We start from the raw sequence: 22,061 nt of genomic DNA, 5'->3' as shown, positions 1-22,061 counted from the left end.
TTCCGGCCAGTCGGTTAAGTATAGGCATCCCGCTGATATTATACTTGTAGATTACTCGTGGATACACAAGAAAGGTACACAAAGCCAGCAAAAAATCTACCCTCGGGTAACACTGGTTTGAATCGCATCTCGTTCGCAGGACAATCGCTTGTTTTTCACGGAGTCTGAATGCTACTCGGAACTATGCAGCGCGTAGGTATTTCATTTTAAAAGTCGGCGTGACTTCAGTCACGGATGTCAAGCGAGCGAGGTGCGCTGATGCGTGTTTCCTGTTTGACCCATTCACCGTCGTGGACTGGCATTCCTGTTTACAGAACCAGTGTCAGACCTTATTTATATATTCAGAGTTTTATTTTCTATTTGCGTTGGCATTGTGCTAGCGGTGGCCTCGCATCTGTTTGTGTGACCAAGAATATTTACATCCTGCGGCGCACCGATGCAGGTGTTAATTTCTCAGCTTTAATGTCGTCAGACTCTGCTAGAGAGGCCCGAATTTAGTAACTAAAGTTGCGTGCTTGAGGCGCCTAAAATAGGCACTTATAGCCTCATTTTAGGTATCATAGGGGCCGCAATTCGCACTATAGATTGTTCACAAACCGCAACTTTGTTTCTGTATTCAATATTCATTGCCGAGTGAGTGAGTGAGTGAGTGAGTGAATAAACTTTTATTTGGTCCAGCAAAGCGCGATAAAACGCGCACCCGGCTAATCCCACGACGGGACTGACAGATCTAGTCTGCCGGCCCGATCGCGGGCGCGCTGGACGGCCAGCATTTGATCCTCAAAGACAGGACTTCGCAGGAGCGCGTCCCACTCTTCCTTGGTGAACGTCGGGCCCAGCGACCCGCACTCCACTCGGCATGCCATCGACTCCCAGGGCTTTCTTGGGCCCACGAGAGCTCGCTTTTTGTCAAACCATCTATTGAAACCGAAATGTTTAATACATATGTTATGACACAATGAGCAGGTAGTGTATATTTATTAGCCACACTTTCCTGCTCGCAATCATATCTATTGGAGCTAGGACGAAAAACACAAAATACACCAGGAATTACGCTAAACCGTTAATTAGAAAATTTCAAAATAGTGCCTAATAATTGAAACCAACAAATGTTCGAGTAAGGAAAAAAAAAACGTTCGATACTGTGCCTTTAGACACCTTTTTAAAACCTATCGCAGTAGCACGTTATTATCATTTCTATGTTTTGAAGTTCCACATTATGCCTCTTCTCACTCGCAATAAGCTTGTATAGCATGAAAACAAGCACTCAATATCGACCGAGGTAAATGAATCATATTTGCATTCACTTTTCATCTTTTTTCTTTTTATCACGCTTAGTGGGATTCTTGAGTGTTTCGATGTGAGGACATCGGAAGTTTCTTTGAGCGGAAAAACAAATATGTTTCTTGTTCAACACAAGCTATATTGTAGCAGACTATAATAGAGAGATTATTAGCACGCATACACATCGTGTGCACTCAACTTGCCTTCTCGTGTCGTAGCTGTGTCACGACTCGTGAACTGTTCCCAAGAACTGTTGCGTAAGTGCTTTTTCTATATTGATGCAACTTTATTCTTCGGAAAGTTTCTTAGTCAATTACCAGCAGACAGCACGGTGTACATACTTACATACGCTCATTTAAATAAAGAAAGCTGCGCGAGCGCCAGAGCTTACTGCTTTCAGGAAACGCCATAGGCTGGTCATCTCCGTACAATCATGCAAAAGTGGATGCGCTGTAATAGGACACGGTAGAGCTAGAGTACATAATAGTTACAGCCAACTTGGCGTGCTTCCGCTCGAAATGCGTGCAGCATGCTCTACAGTTAGCACTCTTTCCCAGCCAGCAGTACACATCTGTCAATTTGCTGCCCACTTTTCTCTCGAATCCCCGCCTGCAGCGTCACATGGAGTTGCGTGCCCATCCGTTGCTGAAGAAGCAGACGTTTCGCCTCACGTATTGATAACTAGTGTCAGGCAGATAGTCGGAGACCCTCAAAAGAACAACAGGCATCACAACAGAAGCCCTTATTTGCTAGGTGATAATATAAAGGCGTTGTCTTTAGCAACAGCATCTGCCAATGCTGCTTGGTATTGTGGAAAGATGAATGTACCTTCGCAACAGAACAGGCACTACAAAAAAAAAAAGCATTTTTCAGGGGCTAAGAGCAAAAATAGGCATATATAGGCACTCAGGAAATAAATAGGTATTTATATAGGCGCAGCACCAAAACAAAGTCAGTGTCAAACAAGTTCTTTACGTGCAATGCATGCTCATTTATATACAAACAGGGTGCGGCCCTGACGCGCGGGAAGGACGAGACATTTGCCTATCAAGTGGTCGCTAATTATCACCAACACAGTGGCAGCAGATACGCCGATACAAGACTGGTCCAATTTCACTCTTCACTCTCTATTTCACTTTATCCGTGAAGTAGCGTTCTGAACTAATTCCACGTTGCTTCCAATGATTGTAACATTTTACTTGCTAGAGTTAAGTAACACACAGTGATACAAACAAACATACAAATCAACACAAGAAAGCGAACCAGTAAAAAATCCAGCAAGCAAATAAATAATTGGGTACTGTCACTGTTCCTTCGTGCATAAATTGCAATGCTTTCCTTCGATAACCTTTTCATCTGGACCTCCTGCCTCCCGCTGCTGTTCATTCCTCATGTTTCTTTTTCTTTGCTAAATCTGTGGAGATCACGCACAACATTAGCACACAAGTATCGTGATCGAAATTCGAAACATGTATGGCTGCATTCATTCCACAGTACCTAGGACTCACATAATTTTTAGTGCATTTTTTCTAGAAATATTTGCGTAATCTTTCATTAAACTTTTTAAAATGTTCGTGAAAATTTCTTCCTGTTTCGTTAAATTGCGAAATATGAGCGTGCCGAGTAGGACAGGCGTTCGCACTTTGGTGCTCCTGGTACTTGTATTGCCTCATCACACGCCACACGTTTTCGTTTTTTTTTGTGTGTGTGTTCCGAAGGGATACTGCCGGGGGCGTCGAGGCAAGTTTGTTTATTATCGAGGTACTGCTGAGGAGACTCCTTGGACCAGGCTGCAAACCAGAAGACGCTATACAAAGGTGAAAAGGCGTAGGAGCATGCGCTAAGAGCAGGGTTTGTCGGTCACCGAGAGTTGAAATTGATCGCTCGACAGACTGCTTTTCCACCGCATTCTGCCAGGAAAAGTTTTGAACTGTTTCGCTGGCTGGGCGCGCGACGCCTCGGTGCGTTTCATCAATCGAAACGTCGTTGGCGAGCAGCCCTCGGGTGCTGCGCGCGCCTGGCTCTGTGCCAGGTCGCCAGAGGAGCGCTGGGGCAGCACCTGCTGCACCACGGGCGGCGCGCTGCTCTCGTGCGGAAACATATTGTGGCTCCCGATTAGACAGCGTTAGTACTGCGTACGCTGCGTACGTAAGATCGCTACGTTGTGCAAACTGCGCATGTGCACAACGCAACTCGAACGGCACGGGATGCGTAAGCGGCCGCCGCGTGCGCACGCATCCGATTCTTGCATGCATACGTAGGGAGTCTTGGGTGCTGCTCTCGTGGTTCTCGTTTGTTCGGGAGAGCACGAGACAAAGGAGTTTCACAAAATGGTGGTTCTTTATTCTATGAAATGGTGGCGTGAAAGGCTGTACTTTTCAATGGCCTACGATTTGGCTTTGCTGCGTGAAGTGAACGCGCAGATGCCGTTCCTGGATCGTGCACGGTGGGAAAGCAGAGCAAAAATAGGGACTTTGTTTTTGAGACAGTGTTCAGTGTGCACTGCTTGCGCGAAAGGCTCGACCTCCTGTTGGCGCAGATCGTCGCAAATGACCGTGCCAGCATGAGTAAGCGTTGGTTAAAACACGTTGGCGGGCTATAGTTGGTTAGAATCCATGGTAGAGTGTATAAGCGCGACTGAACGAGTACGTAGAAAGAAACAGATGCACAGACACAGCGCTGTGTCTGTGCATCTGTTTCTTTCTGCGTCCTCGTTCAGTCGCGCTTATACACTCTACCATAGATGAGTAAGCGAGTACGCGGTTTTTATTTTCCTCGATATGATTCGTGTATTGCATCCGTATTAAAAGTAGAGTCTCTTAAAGGCCTAAACATAGTTCGACGTAGCAGGAACGCATCCACACGTTACATCACGTTGGCAATATCAACAGCGTCTATAGTTCGACCGATGGTTCCATGCACTGCCGGACGCGACCAACGCGGTCCGACACGCCCGGCGTCTAACAACGCTCGCCCGCTTACGTACGTAGGCATTTCGCAGTATTAAAAGCCCTCACATGACGCGCGCTCCTACGTTCCGCAAAGCGCTTGCGTGCTGCATACGTATCGTCATCGCGCAGTACTAAAGCTCTCCATTAACTGGGACAAAAGCAGGTTTAGAGAAAAATGCAAGAGGGGTGAACAGGACAACACATATTCTGAAGACAAGTGAACAGAGGAAGGATTACGCACCTTACCAAAGATTATATTGCATAAGCACTTGCTGCAGCATATTACGGCAATTGTGTGTTAGTTTCCGCTATCGTGTTTAGGTTAAGGTTTCTCTTTTGTTACAATACTTGTGCCCTAGTATTGTAGTGTTGTATAGTAATTTGGCTGTATAATAATTTTTAGTGATGCATTAGAAGCAGAATTTTTATTGCAGGTGCATCCCAACACAATTTATCGTCTCTATATAGAACATCAATATCTAACTTTGTTTTTATTTTATCACTGTGCCTCATATAAGCTGTTTGTATTTCTTTCCTCATGCATGGTCTGCACGACAGTAAAAAAAAATAAAGAAAGAATGGGAATTGGGACTGGTCAAACTCTGTTTTTATAGCGCTGCTGTTAGCCTCTAGTTGGTCGGAATTTTTCCGTCTGTGCTCCTACACCTCCCTCCCAGACTAAAAGAATAATACCTATATCAGGAAATCACCTGAAAACGGGCTTTATGTTTGATTTCCCGCGTAACATATTTAAGTTTTCTCGTATATTCTAATTACAGACCGATGCTATCATGTCTGCAGGTTAGGTGTAAGTCCTACTTTGCCAATTTTATGACACGGTTTACTTCGAGAAATTCAATTATTTCAATAACGCACTTGCACCAGGTGCAGGGCCCTACTAGAATGAGGATATATCCTTGACTTTAACACACCTGCGTGCTCTCATGACGGGCGTGTGCATAGAATGTACCTGATGATGATGCATGCGTCTATGGTATCCTGACTTAGCCGTTGCGCCAGTCGATCCACGTGTTTTTTGTTCGTTTTAATGGAACCGAGAGCCAGAACCGCTCGTGTCGCACCCTCGTGTGGTCACGCTGCACCTCTTCTCTTGACCTCTTCTGCGTTAAGGCAATCGCAGGGTCCGTCGGGCTGAAGTTCTCTAACACCGACATGGCTGTTTGTGTGGTGAGCGCAGTAGCTCAGTTTGTGCTGCTCCACAGCAGCCCCCTTGTCTGGGAAGAACCGCTGGCCTGAACCGCACCCAGTAAACCCGGGTAAATGGAGAACGCCAAGATCAATGTACCGAATAATGCTGACTTCTTGAGTACATGAAATTTGGAACGCGGTGCCTACGGGTACCACGTCCTCTTCCTGTCTCAATATGGCACCTGTCCTTGAAGTGTGGATGCTCTGCCCGTTGCACTTGTCTCACAGCGTCTGCTGCGACCGTAATCGACATTATGGCAAGCATTGTCGAAAAATGGTACCGCCACTTTTTAATTTTGAACGCACGAGTGTTAGTTAACATCTTCAGTTTCGTAGGTATCAATATTAGCGTTCGTGACGAGCGTGTGCACACAATGTATCTGTCTTGATGGTTGGGCGCTCTGCCCGTTGCATCTTTTGCACAGCGTATGCATCTGTCGCACAGTGTGTGGCATGAAACACTTCCGTGTTAGAAACAAAATTAAAGATAGTAAAGAAATATAAAGCAACCACTAAGCGAAGTCACAAAGTTCGCTAGCGCTCGTAGAATGGTTTAAAACGCACCGTGGACGGCGTCAGGACGCGCACGGCGACGTTGTGATTTCGTAATGCCTTCCGCACGACCTCATGTGCATGAATACGTCGGATATGATCCTGCATGTTACGAAATAGCGTCGAAGTAGATTTTGACATAGTCCATTTCGGCGACTCATCATCATCATGAGCCTCGTTACGCCCATTGCAGGGCAAAGGCCTCTCCCATACTTCTCCAACTACCCCGGTCATGAGCTAGTTGTGGCCATGTTGTCCTTGCAAACTTCTTAATCTCATCCGCCCACCTAACTCTCTGCCACCCTCTGCTACGCTTCCCTTCCCTAGGAATCCAGTCCGTAACCCTTAATGACTATAGGTTATCTTCCCTCCTCATTATACGTCTTGCCCATGGCCATTTCTTTTTCTTGATTTCTACTAATATGTCATTACCTCGCATTTGTTCCCTCACCTGATCTGCTATTTTCTTATCCCTTAACGTTACACCTATCATTCTTCTTTCCGTAGCTCGTTGTGTCGTCCTCAATTTAAGTATAACCCTTTTCGTAAGCCTACAGGTTTCTGCCCCGTACGTGAATACTAGTGAGACACAGCTGTTATACACTTTTCTCTTGAGGGATAATGGCAACCTGCTGTTCATGATCTCAGAATGCCTGCCGAACGCACCCCAGCCCATTCTTGTTCTTCTGATTATTTCCGTCTCATGATCCGGATCCGCCGTCACTACCCGCCCTAAGTAGATGTATTCCCTTACCACGTACTTCCAGTGCCTCGCTGCCTACTGTAAATTGCTGTTCTCTTCCGAGACTGTTAAACACTACTTTAGTTTTTTGTAGATTAATTTTTAGACCCACTCTTCTGCTTTGCCTCGCCAGGTCAGTGAGCATGCATTGCAATCGGTCCCCTGAGTTACTAAGCAAGGCAATATCATAAGCGAATCGCAAGTTACTAAGGTATTCTCCATTAACTCTTATCCCCAATTCTTCCCAATCCAGATCTGTGAATACCTCCTGTAACCACGCTGTCAATAGCATTGGAGAGATCGTACCTCCGTGCCTGACGCCTTTCTTTATTGGGATTTTGTTGCTTTCTTTATGGAGGACTACGGTGGCTGTGGAGCCGATATAGATATCTTTCAGTATTTTTACATACGGCTCGTCTACACCCTGATTCGGTAATGCCTCAATGACTGCTGAGGTTTCGACAGTATCAAACGCTTTCTCGTAATCGATGAAAACTATATATAAGGGGTGATTCTATTCCGCACATTTTTCTATCACCTGACTGATAGTGTGAATATGGTCTATTGTTGAGTAGCCTTTACAGAATCCTGCCTGATCCTTTGCTTGACACAAGTCTAAGGTGTTCCTGAAGAGCGTCTGCTCGAAAACAGCCCATGGCAGCCATGCGGAGATTCACCCGTTTTGTCTAGGTGCGTCGACGGCTCATACCTTTGTGCGTGCCGTGTGTTGACAGCTTGCGTTGAAGCGATAGACAACACAAAGGTCACTTCGCACGCTGCTGATGTCGTGCTTGCTGACGCCAGCCTTTCCAATACAAGTGTCCGCGATCATCGAGTGGGACATGTTCATGTTTGCAATGCGCGCTGACACCATGCTTGTCAGTTAGCAAGCGAAAGTTGATACGGTCGATAAAAGTGATATCCTTACTTCGTATGGCTGTCTGCTAATTTGCTATCGCATCCCAGGTTTCACCTTTCTGGCGAAGAGTCTGCTGCTGGGCCTGTTGGTACATAGCCTGACAAACAAAGGACGAAACCAAGGCTTCGAAAATGCATACAGAAGAAGAGAGAAAAGACAACCACATAACCAGCGTCTTTTCTCTCTTCTTATGTACACGTCTTCGAAGGCTAGGTTTCGTCTATTTTGCTGGCGAAACTGCGACTTTTTTCGGCCCCCGCTGGGCTTCACGTTCACTCTTTGTTCTTTCGCTCTACTTGTTCACGTGGTTACGCCGACGCCACCGAGGTACGCTGACGCCGAAGCTAAACGCAGGAACGGGCGCTTAACAGCTGCGCTCTAAAAGTCAGATTTCATCGAGTTGAAGTGATTCTATAGCGGCTGATGATGAAAGCGATAAGCGGGCTTCGCGGTCGCTGCCCTGCCAATTTTCTAGAGGTAACAAACCAGGCTAAATCAGGTGTTCGTTCAACGCGAAACGTCTGACAGTATTACAGTCACGGTGCCCAAGCGGGCATGTAACGTGCTTTTATTTTTGTATATTTCGTCGTTTGCCTTTTGGACTCACAAAAACATATTTCGTAACAGGGAGGATGTCAGAAGTGGCTGACATAGATGTTTTCTTGAACGCTGTGCCCATTTCTCATACGCAGTTGTGCTCTAAAGTTAATATTTGCGGAATTTCTTAATTAAATATAGTCTTGAATAAAGCTGTAATTATTCAGAATGCAAAAATAGGGTGTTTCTCCATGCGGCAGCCGACAACACGAGCTTAGTCGCGTCCTCCTAGAGTGTTTTGGCATAGACTTAAACCTTGGCAAAAATTAACTAGGAGACCTTGTATATTCGAAGACATGTGCTCACAATGCAGTTACAAGCAACTGGGCTTATATGAACCTATATGCTCACCGCCAAATTAGTGCATGTAAGCGCAATTCTTTTCTGTGTAATAAATAAAATTTGAAATAAAATGTGAACACCTAATATCAGCTCATAGGAGAGCACAGTGACCTCTTAATCGAATAGAGCAGTGTACTAAACTGCAGTTTGTTATTTAGCTTATTTTTTATTATTTAGTCAATCGGTGTGTGCGACAGGGTGTGTACCCATTTTTAGCTAATCCTCGAGAATAGTAACGGGTCACTTAAAAGCACAAACGGTATAGAGACCATACATGTGCATTCATGTATGTGTAAATTGAAAGATATGGATATTGTCACGTTGTAGTGACCATCAAGAACACAGCAGCAAAACTGTGAATGACGAAACTAACTTTTTGTTGGTCGAGCTTGTGCCGACAGATGCAAGTGACATTCAAAGCGGAACGATAGCGGCGAACATAGGCGGCAATCGTTGAAATTCTGATCGGCGGGTCAAGCGCGTCGGCTTTTATAGACGACTCGTCGAAAGTTCCAGAATAATCGCTGGTGCCCGCGTGTCTTTCAGAAAATACCACACAATTCGTGTCGCACATAGAATCAGATTACACAAAGTTCGGTGGCAACAGACAACGGATAGAATCATCGATAACATACGAGAAACTTCCGGTACATGCAGGCTTGTCCTGGGCGGAGCGGTAACGTTAAACTTTGCTTAGCCGGTGAAAAGCGGTCACCTAAGAAAGATAAACAAGTGCACGTGTCAATATAAAATTTGCGACCTTTGCGGTGCCTGAACAGAACCATTGCATAAGATTACAGGCTGGATTTGAGGCACGTGTAGTGGGGGATCTTTAATGTGCCCAAATGCATGGGACACAGGTGAAATGCGGCCGCCGCGGGCAGGATTTGATCATCGGGCTTAGCGGCGCAACACCATGGCCGATAAACCACTTCGCCGGGTGGATAAAGTGAGAGTAAGCACAATTATACGTATTGCCATTAGTTGTGTAGCATCTATATAGCCGCTTCACTAATGTTTTGCTTCACGTAGGCTTCAACCTGTGCGCTTGATCTGCATACGTTTGTTTCCTTGCACATACCTGCATGGTCATATAGCTAACCAATGGGTGAGAACTCAATAATAGATGAGTGATGATGTTCAGTGAGTTGTAAAAGCAAACCACAGTAAACAAGGGCATTTATAGCGCGCCGATTCTCACTGAGCAGCAATTTTGGAAGCAGTTTCTGATACCACTATACGCTGCCCAACTTTTACTGACAAAAGAGGTTCCAGTGCTTTTCGACTGCCTCCACTTGCGACATATTGCGCCGCTGCACACGTCGACAACCATCTCCACACTCGGCTTTCTTCCCTTCCTGTTGTTGCATGAAAGGGAAGCACGGAATATGCAATGCATCACTACCGGTTATCCGACTCCGTGCTGGTTCCGAACACGGAGAGCCGTGATTGCTCACAGCTCCAGACCGGGCCCCGTCGGCCTGTGCACGGGGCATTTCATACCACTTTGCAGAATAATTTCTTGGCGGCTGCCGCATTTTTATGCGATCGCAACGCAAAACAAAGAGTTAGAAAAAAAAGTTAGTGCATCATCATTTCAGTAACCGCTACAAAACCTCAAAAAATATGCAGCACCGCACTTTGCCACTCTCGCATTCGATGCGTGTGTTTTACTCGAAAAGCTACATCAGCAAATGGAACCTATAAAAAAGTTTTAAATAAAAAGATAACTCCATCCCCACATTTCATCGTCGCTAAATCAAAGTATTGTGTTCTCAAGGCACAGTACTATGAATTAATTGTATCTACAATATGTATGCAAGCGGTATGTTTTCTTAATGTGTACAGAACTGAAATGTTGGTTTTCGTCAGCGCGGTGCGCTCATTGTCCTGGAACACGAGGAACAACAGGAGCCACCTGAGGCTAATGGTGGCGCTCAACTCATGAAACCTCGCCCTTTATTCAGTGCCACCTTGCTGCATTCGCTGGTGCCACGTTTCGGGGACAGTTGTGCACCCCGGTCATTACGGTGGCCGGCGAATCGTAGCCGAAATCAACGACCCGGAGTCGACCTCCATTCTTCTTTGTACGTGTCAGGCAAGAGAGCCTCATCGCCATTCTGGCCGAATGGCTTTCTCACTCCCCTCAATCAACGTGTCAACCATCAGCCGTGCGACGACCCAAATGTGTGTACTTCACTCATTGGCACCCTATGGGACTCGGCCCGAACACAGGTGCCAATTTGGACTCGTTAGAGTCCGAACGGTGATTGGCTCATTCCAACGTTGCTGCCCTTCCTCTCTCGCTTCCCTCGCCCTTTTACAACATCTGCAGGGCTCATTCTGTCTGCACCGCGAAAGGACTGTGCTGCAATTTGCCCTCGTACTTCGGTGTAGGAGTTGTAATATACTACCCCGGCAACAGCTGGCTCATGTCTTCACGCCATCAACGTACCAGCGTTGTGGCGTGTACAAGACATAAGGAATCGTAGTCCTTTATTACGCGTCCGTGGTTCGAGTAACAATACCCACTTCAGTCACACTTTCAGAGACGCCTAATCTTGGTAGCGACCAGGCGTGCTGCCTTTACAAGAAACCCAGTGTTAGCTCGCAGCTCTAGTTTTAGCCGAGTTAGAGCTGCGGCAGTAAGCGATTAAGCAGCGCTAAGCAAAATGTCTACAAAATATTATGCAGACTTCACGCACTGGAGGAATCAATCTCATATGAAACATTTTGCATCTAACATTGTTTCGCATTCTTCGTGCCAGGTGGATTAACATGTTTGTGCAGGGCGAGAAATCGCGCCCGCGATGCGAGCGTGTGGCGAATTCAGCAAGGTGACGACGGCGGTGACAATAATAGTATGATGATAATGACATAGCGACTGATTTATTGTGCACCTGGAAAGAAATGTCACTGTGTTGCGCACACTGGTTGCAACATTTACCTTATGAGATGTTTGCCCAGAAGATGCATAAAGGCAAAATCAGGCCGACACACTGTGTCACGAGAACTAAGACGATGCATGATGCTTGTCGAGAAAAGAATGCGGATGAGAGGTGTACGCACGAAAAACACGTAGCCAAACACACACCTTAAGGTGAGTGCTTAAGAATGTGCACTTTGACACGATTGCTCATTCTGGAGGAGGAGGAGAAAGGACGGGTATACTTACGGCGTCTGTTTGGAGAGACGCGGCCCGTTGTCCTCAGCTGGGCTGAGAAAGTGCCTCATTTCGACGGAGTAGAAGCTGCACTGCGCTGGGCCGTAATTGAAATCAGTCGCATGCTGAGATGTCACGAGGACTAAAGCTGCATTTGTGCCCGGCGCACATGGCCCAAGAATTTAGGAAAATCACAGAAGCCGCTGCACTATGTCCGCTATTCTATTAAGAGGTGCACTGACATGAACTGACGTTTTATGTGTGCCTCGTGGTTACGCCTAACGGAAGTGCGTTCGCTGACCCTACGTTGTCCGCCTTTCGTCAGCGACCTCAGTTGTCTTGGCGGGGCGCAGCCTATCAACACCTCCCCTCCGCAAGAGCGATGCTTGACAGCACACTCCACCAAGCATGGATGGTTTCAATAACAACGAGTCCATCAACTATAAAAGCTCTTAAGCTAAAATGCTTAGTCCCACTGCAGTCGTCACTAATTCCCTCGTTGGGTACGCCCTTTTCGCCTAGACATCCAGCCATTATGCTCTGCTACCAACCACACAGTGCAGTGTCGCTAATGCTACGGAATTCGTTCAGGAAATTCGCTCATTACTAATCTAGCTGGGGATACTGAAGATAACGCCTCGCCTTCCGCTGTTTCTAAGAGCTTCGTTGCTCAGCTGCGTAACCTGTGAACGAGCGAAGCGCACTCAACTGCAGAAATGCAGGGCTTCAAGGCTCAGTTCAGTAATACTAACAAAAGAATAAGCGAACATACTAAGAGACTAACAGATCACGAAACTGATCATTAGGCACTGGTACCCTTGCGTGAAGGAAACAGTTTGCACTAGCACTAAGCACGCTGCCCATAGGAAGTTCAAAGACCCTATGAAGAACGCCTATAATTGTTCGAGGTCAAAAATTCTATCCTCGACCTACCTTACCGCCTCGGAGACATAGCTTTGTCGCCAATAAGAGGCAGTTCAACCAAGAGGTATATAGAAGGCGCGCATCGTCTCGATCTTCATTCAACTAGTCGCTACGGGCCCTTAATACTAAACTATGCTTTTCAGAAGACCAAAACCCCAATACTGCGAAATGGCCGGAAGCTTAAGTAAACAACTTAGTGTACCAGTAAAAATTTCTAGCAGCTACAAACAAATTACGCTCCTTGGTAAATCAGCACATCCCGGTAACCAGAATGTCGGTGATAAATCAAACCCTTGGTTCACAAATTTTATTCCACTGCTTTGAAATAAAAAGAAACGCGCACACCAGAGCGCTTAACAATTGGGCGCCCCATCGCCTTGGGAAAGATACCAATCAGTGTTTAAGAAATTACAAGTCCGATTTATGCGCTCCTAAAGATAAGTATTTCTCGTGTCAACTTCCGTCTCTGCTGAAATCAAACCCTGAATAGCTGTGGCAAATCATCTCTACTGATTGCGACACTAATCACATTTCTTCACACCATAGTGACCACACCTCCTTTTGAGACAATGAGGGCCCTTCATCCTTCACAGCATATTTTTCATCCATCTTGCACAAAGGTCACTCCCATTACCTGTAGCTCACTGATCTCAAGAACCAGTACATGACTCCTATCGACATTACCATCGACGGCATTGTATCTCTATTAAAGAACCTTAAAATGTTTCAATCTTTACGCGCCGATAATAATTTCAAAATACTAATAAACACAATTCTGACTTCTAGCAAGATGTTATATCATAGTTTCAGGCAATCACTAACTACAGCAGAGCGCCATCAGATTGAAAGATTGTGAAAGTAGCGCCTACATTCAAAAACAGCGACATATATTCCACCTGAAAACTACCGGCCAGTCTCCCGAACATGCATTTGTTGCAACATACTGGAGCATATACGAGTGAATACCACCATCTCCAACCAAACAACATTTCTTTTTTGCTTGTCGGCACGGTTTCAGGAAAGGTTTGTAATGCGAGACACAGCCTTTAGAAATAACAACCAACGTGGACTTTGACATAAATCGTAACCACATATTGATGGCACCTTCCTCCACCTTTCCTAAGCGTTCGACCGCGAAGACCATTGCCGCCTGATTTCAAAGCTAACCGCACTAAAATTACATTTACTGGCACTAACTTGGCTCCGGCACATTCTTTACAATCGCTCATAGTTCACCATTGTGAACAAACGCTCCTCGCCCCTTTTCTATGGCACCTACGGCGTACCACAATTTAGCGTTCTTGGGTTGCTGCTATTTATAATATGCATAAATGATATTCCCAATAACTTATCATCCCGCGTGCGAATTCTCGCAAAAGACTGCATTTTAGGCCGTCCTATAGCCAGCCCCGATGACCACCTTTTTCTTAAAACGACTTTCAGCTTACTTTGGATGGGTATAACACTTGGGTACTGACTCTCAATTCGTCTAAATGCAAAGCAATATCCTTTGTTCGTAAACACACAATCTCAAGCTTCTCTTGTTACATGGATAAAAACCTGTTGTCCCTAGCTAATACATGCAACTGCTTAAGCATTAGTCTCGTACCAAACCTTTTTTGGACCGATCACGTTACCACCATATGTGCCAATTCTTCGGATTCACTGGGGTACTTACGCCGAAACCTGGGTAATTTACCCTTTAACATCCGCAGGCTAGCTGTTCTGACGTTTGTTCGTCCGTATCTCGAGTTTGCCTCTCCAATTAAGCCACATTATCATAATAACCGAGTTCGCTTATTATAATCAGTTAAAAATAGGCCCTGTAGGTTTATTTCGTGTAACTATAACTACGACTCAAACATCTCAGAACTAAAACTACACATTTCATTTCCACCCTTAAGTACCCGTCATGACATTCCACTCATATCATTACTTCACAAGTGTTATCGTGCTACTAGAGGATCCTCTTTGTGGCTTCAAGGAGCACCTTGCCTATCACGTTGATTGCATAATCTCCTCAACCTTACGCAATTCAACGCAAACATGTAGGCAATGAATTGGTCGGCGCTTCCTCGTTTCATGCGGTTATGGAACGCTCGTCTCCAAAAAAAATCGTGACAAATTCCGCCAGCCCATCAGTTCTTGTTTCACCGAATAACGGCGACAAACAGTGTGATGTTTTTGTTGTTTTTGTTTCTTTCAATTTTATGCGCTGCCTGCGATTTTCTGTTGTAATTGTCAGTTTATTCTTTACTATGTTATCCTTATATTTATTGTCCGCGTTTGATCAGTTTGACTGGCATTAGAGTGACTATTTTTGTGCATCGTTGTTTTCTGTGTTGTCTGGACTGTATCTTCTTGCCTTTTTTGTCTAGGAGCTTTAGTAACGTTTTTTTTTATTGCCACAATCTAATCTTTGTATATAGCGTTGTGTGCACATTATGATTGTATATTATTATGTACGTATATATTAATTTGGACTGCCGCAATGAATTACTTTTTTTTTTTTTTGCTGTGACGCCCACCTTACCCTATGTCTCAAACGAGGCTTGTAATTTTTTTAAAAAGAAATAATTGTGCATGAAGTGATTACCGACGCGGATTCTGCTGATTTGTTCAACCCCATGTTTGCCACGGTTTTCACTGAGCACGGCCACGAACCTTTAACTTTGCTTGATTTTGGTCCTGACATGTCGACGATCAACGTCTGTGAAAATTCAATTTCGCCCATAAGATAATTAATTAAGGTGTTATCCTCAGCTAGCGTGCACAAAATTATTCTGAAAACTAAAAAAGAACACTGCACATAATCACTAAAGTTTTCGCGGTGGCTTTCTTCATGAGCCAATCCAGATAACTGGAAGAAGGGAACGTTGTTCTTGTCTACAAATCGGGTAACAGATGATTCCCCACCGAATTACCACCCCCTCTTCTTAATAAGAGTCCCTTGTAAAATAATGGTGCATGTCGTCTACTCCCACGTCTTAAGTTTTCTTGACAACAAGCATTCATTTCATGCTGCACGGCAAAGGCTTTCCGAAGGGTTGTCATGTGTAACACAACTTAGTTTTCCTGCATAACATTCGAGCAAACCTCCATGCTAATGCAGACGACCTTTCTTTGTAATAGTAAAACATTTCATAAAGACTATCAACGACAATTGCTTGCGAAACTATCCTGGCTAAATTTGCATCCTATTGTCTTATGAATGACAATATCTCTTCCTAATTGGTCACAATCTGTTGTGGCAAATAACCTTCTGCGGCCCTGAACGAGAAAAAAGAGGGTTAACCGAGGGGCCCGATTTGTATTAATCATATCATGAGAAGCCAAGAAACAAAGACACCAAGGAAAACATAGGAGAAATTACTTTATTGTACTTATTAACTGAATTAAAGAAATGATAAATTAGTGCTAATAAAAGTGCATGAAAAAACAACTTGGGAGTGCTAGCCAGCGTCAACACTTAGAGACCTTGGGGGCGGATGTGGAACATCCTTTCTGCCGCAGGTGTCAAGAGTACGTGATCTTTCTGGGTGAAGGCAGCTGGTCAATAAACCCGCAAATGCTACCTAAAGGCATCAGTGTTGCCGGATTCGAGACCCTCGTTATATAAGAACGTGAAGAAATGGGGTTAACCGAGTTCCCCGATATCTATTAATCATATCATGAGAAGCGAACAAACAAGGACACCAAGGAAAACTCAGGGGATATTACTTGTACTTATTAATTGAATTAAAGAAGTGATAAATTAGTGGCAATGAAAGTGGATGAAAAAACAACTTGCCGCAGGTGGCGAACGATTCCACGTCTTCGCATTACGCGTGCGATGGTCTAACCAACTGAGCTATCGCGGCACGTTTTCCCCATCCAATTTCTTGGGTGTTTATGTGTTACTACTAGAACTAACCTTGGGAGTGTTAGCCAGTGTCAACACATAGAAACCTTAGCAGCGGATGTGGAACATCCTTTCTGCCGCAGGCGTCAGGAGTACGTGATCTCTCTGGGTGAAGGCAGCCGGTCAATAAAGCCGCACATGCTACCCAAAGGCATCAATGTTGCCGGATTCGAGACTCGTTATATAAGAACGTGAAGAAATGGGGTTAAGCGAAGGGCCTGATATTTATTAATCAGATCATGAGAAGCCAAAAAACAAAGACACCAAGGAAAACATAGCGGAAATTACTTTATTGTACTTATTAATTAAATTAAAGAAATGATAAATTACTGTCAATGAAAGCGGATGAAAAGACAACTGCCCTGACGCAATCTACTGCCCTGGTTGCAGTAACGTAATGTATCCTCCACGGATCTGTTATTCATCCGCTCCTATTCCTAATATGTTTTAATGACTTACCTTTGCATGTATCTTGTAATATACGTATGTTCGCCAATGACTACTTTACAGACTACGCTGTACGTAACACTTCTGATCAAATCCCTATAAATAATGGCCTTGCTACTACTTCAGACTGGTGTGTCTCTTGGCTAATGAATGCTGATGAATACGAATCCACGCTGTTCACCTGCGGCCAAAATGCTCTCAGGTTTCTGTGCGCTAATAAAAGCTTTCCTCTGCAATTATTTGGCAACTATAAATACTGCGGCGTCATTGTGTGTAACAACGTGACCTGGGGGACGCATGTTCATGACTTCGTGAAATGTCATCTGTGGCATGTCCTCTATGCACCATCACCTGATGAAACGTCATCTGTGCAGCGTCCCAAAACATATAAAATTACTTGCTTATGCAACACTTGTGGGACCGAATTTATATTATGACTCCGGGGTCTACAATCCGCCCCAAACTTATCTCATCGACGCTCTTGACTCAGTGCAGAACCGCGCAACTCGATTCATATATCCTTCATACTCTTATGACATCAGCATTGGCCTCCTAAACGTACAATCCGGTCTCCCAACACACGCTCACTGTCGGTGCATCGCTCAGCTCTTTTATTAGCTCAAATTATATTTCATCAAGCACCCTATTTCACACCTGCATCGCGCATACCGTACCAGACCAGCCACACACAGCAGGTTTCACAACTATGCGCTCAAACATCAATATTTTTAGCCTCGCTTTTTTTTGTTGTTGGTCGCATGGCGGCAGATTGAAACGTGGAAAGGCCTTCCTCCTGCCACTGTCGGCATATCCTGCCCGTTCTCATTTTGCAAAGCGTGTAAAGAGCATCTCAACTAAGTTGTGCCTGAATAGTTGTGCGTTAGCATTCTTAGAGTACTTCCTGGACTACCCTGCGGTTACCTATCTATCTATCTATCTATCTATCTATCTATCTATCTATCTATCTATCTATCTATCTATCTATCTATCTATCTATCTATCTATCTATCTATCTATCTACCTATCTATCTATCTATCTATCTATCTATCCATCTATCCATCCATCTATCTATCTATCTATCTATCTATCTATCTATCTATCTATCTATCTATCTATCTAATCATTGTCGTGCCATGTTGGGTCCCTGTGCAGTTTATAGTCGAACGGTTAGATCATCGCGCTGCTGTACCGAGGGAACAGGGTTCGAAACCCACCATCGGACAAAATGAGTCACTGAGTATGTGCCGACATGAGTAAATGTAGCTGTTGGCTTCAGGCTTCTTGCTGAGTCACTGCAGCAAGAAGCTTGAAGATGGTTATGCAGTTTTGAAGATACCACAGGGAAGCGTGACGGCTTGCGCAGGAAGCAGCGGCTGCATAACATTGGCCGAAAGAACATCGTTCCGACAAAGAATAGTATTGTTTTCGAGGTGAGGCGTCTTTCTTATGGCTCGCGTCAAATCATCCCCTAATGCTGTATTCTTCAGTTCTCCCGGCCTGCCCACCAGCGTTTTTGCTGCGGCAATTTGTACGTTGCCTCAAAATGTGGCTGTCCTCAGTATGCTTAATATCCCTAATATGCCAACTGTTCTTATTCAGTGGGAAATGCAGCCCTATACGTTCTGCTTTCCGCTGTGAACATTTCTGTACGAAAATACAGTCTCTCCATTGCATTTTTGGCGATTGTTAGGATCCGTTGCCTGTTTTACTGAAAATTTAAATAGCGGCTTGTAGAGGAGCTATTATCTTCAGCTTGCGTCGATGTGTGCATCAGTCATACAGTGAATGCAGGCCCTGAAATAATTAGTGACAAGTATACCTGTGGTATTGCAGGTGATGAGCGCTATCTAGTCCACATTGCGTTTTTTTATAAGTTTTAAGACGAAAGCCCTTAGATCTATGTTTCAAGGTCGCTTTCTGAACAGAAAATATCACGTGACCCAGGAAGGCCAGAAGCGACACAAACCATGTCTAGCCGTGTATAACAGATTAATGATTAGCGAAGTTAATTATTTATTCATTTGTGATTGAGTAAGGGTGGATTAGGGAGGATTAAGGTTTTCTAGGGTGTATTAAGTTGGATCAGTGTGTATGAAGGAGCATTAAGGTAGAATAAGGTGCATGAACAAGGATTAAGGTGTATTGAGGAGGATTAGAGTAAATTAGGATGGATAAAAGAAGATTAACGTGGATTAGGGTGGATTAAGGTGAATTAAGGTAAATGAAGGAGTATTAGGGCCGATTAGGGGGATTAAGGGGATTAAGGTGAATAAGGGTGTATAAAGGAGGATTAAGATGCATAAAGAACGATTAAGTCGTATTAAGGAGGATTAGGGTGGATTTAGGTGGATAAAGGAATATAAAGATCGATTAGGGGATATTAAGGTAAATTAGGGTTGATAGAGGTGGATTCAGGTAATTACAGTAGGTGGTGTGGTGAAAACTTATTACATTAGGCTTTACAAGGTTTTCGCATTCGCGTCTCTTAGGCGATACCTAAGGACACCTTGCATTTCTGGAATTGGCTGTGAACCGCACTTCCACGCACGCATGAGTGGGCGGCGATTATTATTTGGTTTTCTCATGGATACAGGCATGTGCAGGGAGTATTCACATGGTCGTGCATGCTTGCTGTTGATATCGACATCTAGGCGGAGGCCGGGAACCTTCGCTTTAATAGCGAATGTTTTAAAACTACGTTTCTGCGGTTTTGTTCTGAGAGAAAACTTTTTCCATTGATTTAACACGATTCGAAATGATTGCATCAATGCGCTTTGATTACGATTGTTGAGCAATCAATCATCAATCAATCAACCTGTGGGCTCGGTGGCTGTGCTCCCGCACAAGTCACTAATCCTCTGGTATTCATCATGCAGGTGTTTGCCGTCGTCGCTGCCAACGCACCCTTTCCCCCGCCACTGTGTCGACTACAGCACCCAGCTGCTGTGATAACGGCATCCTATTCCTGCTTCCGCCCGTCATCAACGCTTCATCCTGTGCGACAACGCCACTACCCGGTTTTCTATTCCTGGATGCACAATGAAAAGCCGCATCACCACAGTCATCACCCGCCGATATAAAAGTGCTACAACCACCTTCGCCGCTCTGTGGGCTCGGTGGCTGTGTTCCCGCACAAGTAACTAATCCTCTGGTATTCATCATGCAGGTTGGTAACAAGTATTCTCTCTTTCCAAGAGAGCGAGAGAAATAAACTTTATTGTTAGACCAGGCTTCTTGAGCCCAAAGGTGGGTGGCCTCCTCAGTCCAGGTAGCCATGGCTCGCTGCCGCCGCCCGAGCCCTGTTCACCAACCGTAGCTGGCTGTTAGGGTCTTGCGTCACCAGCAGAGCCTCCCACTGCTCTTCCGATTCTTCCTCTATATCCGCTTCTTCCTGCATGTTATCGCCTGGTGGTGATGATGACGGTGGTACTTCGCGGTTATTTCTGCACTCCAGCACCATATGGCGCAAAGTGTTGGGTGTGTCCGGCGGGAAGAACTTGCATTCTCGCCCGTAGGTGCCCGGATACATGGCGTGCAGCAGTGTTCCATGCGGGTAGGTTCCAGCCTGGAGTCTTTCCAGGTTACCGCTTGCTCCCTACTCATCGTCTTATTCTCGGGCGGGTAGCGACGCCTCTAGTTCCTGTAGTGCGCCAGGATGTCCGAGTACTTCTTGGATACCCGTTCATCATCCTCGTCGCAGTCTTTGGCCCGTGTTCTCTGCGTGTCGGAGATGGCTCGGCGTGCATGATGTCGAGCCGCGGCGTGCGCCACCCCGTGTCCCCGCGTCCAGAGGATTTGTGCTGTTTCTATCTCGGTGTTGGTCAAGACCTGAAGTGCTGCCTTTCCGATCCTTCCATTCACATACCTCCTGCATGCTTCTTGCGAGTCCGTCGCCACGGTAACCAGTGTCTTCTTGCATGTTGCGATGGCCAGGCCTATGCCAAGCTCCTCCGCTGTGCTCGCGTCCTTCGCACGTATGGATGTGGCTGTAAGTTCTTCGCCCTTCTGGTCGACCACGCTGATTGCAAATCGGTCGTTTGTTCTGTACGCAGCTGCCTCCGTGTATCTCACATTTTCTTCTTTGCTGTTGGTGCGTTCCAGTATGTGCTTGAGCACCTGTATTCTCGCCTGTCTCCTTTCCTTGTGGTACTCGGGATGCATGTTTCTGGGAATGGTACGTATGTGTAGCTTGTCTCTGATCTCGTGGGGAATACGCTGAGGTAGGTGCCTCTCATCCTCGACTTGGTAGCCCAGGTCTTGGAGCAGGGCTCTTCCCGTTTTTGTTAGCTAAATCTCTCCAGTTGGTTGACGTTGTGCGCTTCCACGAGCTCTTCCCACGTGTTGTGAACTCGGATTTTGAGTAGTTTCACTGTGGATGTGGACGGGGACAGGCCCTACGCAATTTTGTAGGATTTTCTGATGAGGTCGTTTACTTTGTGTCGTTGACTGTTCTTCATGTCAACGTATGAGGTCCCGTAGGTGATGATGCTCGCGAGCAGCGCTTGTATTATTCTCGTGCAGTCTTCCTCCTTGAGTCCGTGCCTTTTGCCCGTCACTCTTTTGATAAAGTGGGTTATTTGTTGCATTGTTCTCTGAATTTTTTCCAACTCTGCTCCCCCGGCTCCGTCTTTTTGAATCAAGAGTCCAAGGATGCGGAGCCTCGTTACCTGCGGAATCATGATGCCTCCCACCTTTACTTCCGGGTCTGGTATATGCTGCGGTTGTCGGCCTCTTGTGCGCTTTCTTAGCACCAAGAGCTCTGACTTTTCTGGTGCGCACGTCAGTCCACATGCTTCCAGGTACCTCTCCGTTGTGTCAACAGCTTCTTGCAGAGCGTCTTGCTGTTTACCTGTCGACCCTCCCGTAGTCCAGATGGTGAGGTCGTCAGCATATATTGCGTGACCAATCCCTTCTATTTGCTTCAGTTGTTTGGGTAGCGAGCTCATCGCTAGATTGAATAGCATCGGCGAAATGACGGAGCCTTGTGGCGTTCCCTTTCGCGCTTTGTCGAATTTCTCAGAGCGTAAGT

The 22,061-nt window shown here is 45.5% G+C and overlaps 1 long non-coding RNA gene across 1 annotated transcript in view; it reads right to left on the bottom strand.

Annotated features, from left to right (window-relative positions):
* Positions 1–650: 650 nt before the first annotated feature.
* LOC129380401 (uncharacterized) overlaps positions 651–22,061 on the bottom strand; it is a 76,380-nt gene continuing 54,969 nt past the window's right edge. The window contains exon 2 of the long non-coding RNA XR_008608404.2: positions 651–918. This is a non-coding gene — a long non-coding RNA (uncharacterized lncRNA). The remainder of the gene's footprint in view (positions 919–22,061) is intronic.

The sequence above is a fragment of the Dermacentor andersoni genome, chromosome 1 (genome assembly GCF_023375885.2).
Source record: "Dermacentor andersoni chromosome 1, qqDerAnde1_hic_scaffold, whole genome shotgun sequence".
Classification (NCBI taxonomy): domain Eukaryota; kingdom Metazoa; phylum Arthropoda; class Arachnida; order Ixodida; family Ixodidae; genus Dermacentor; species Dermacentor andersoni.
This window is presented reverse-complemented; position numbering and strand designations above follow the sequence as displayed.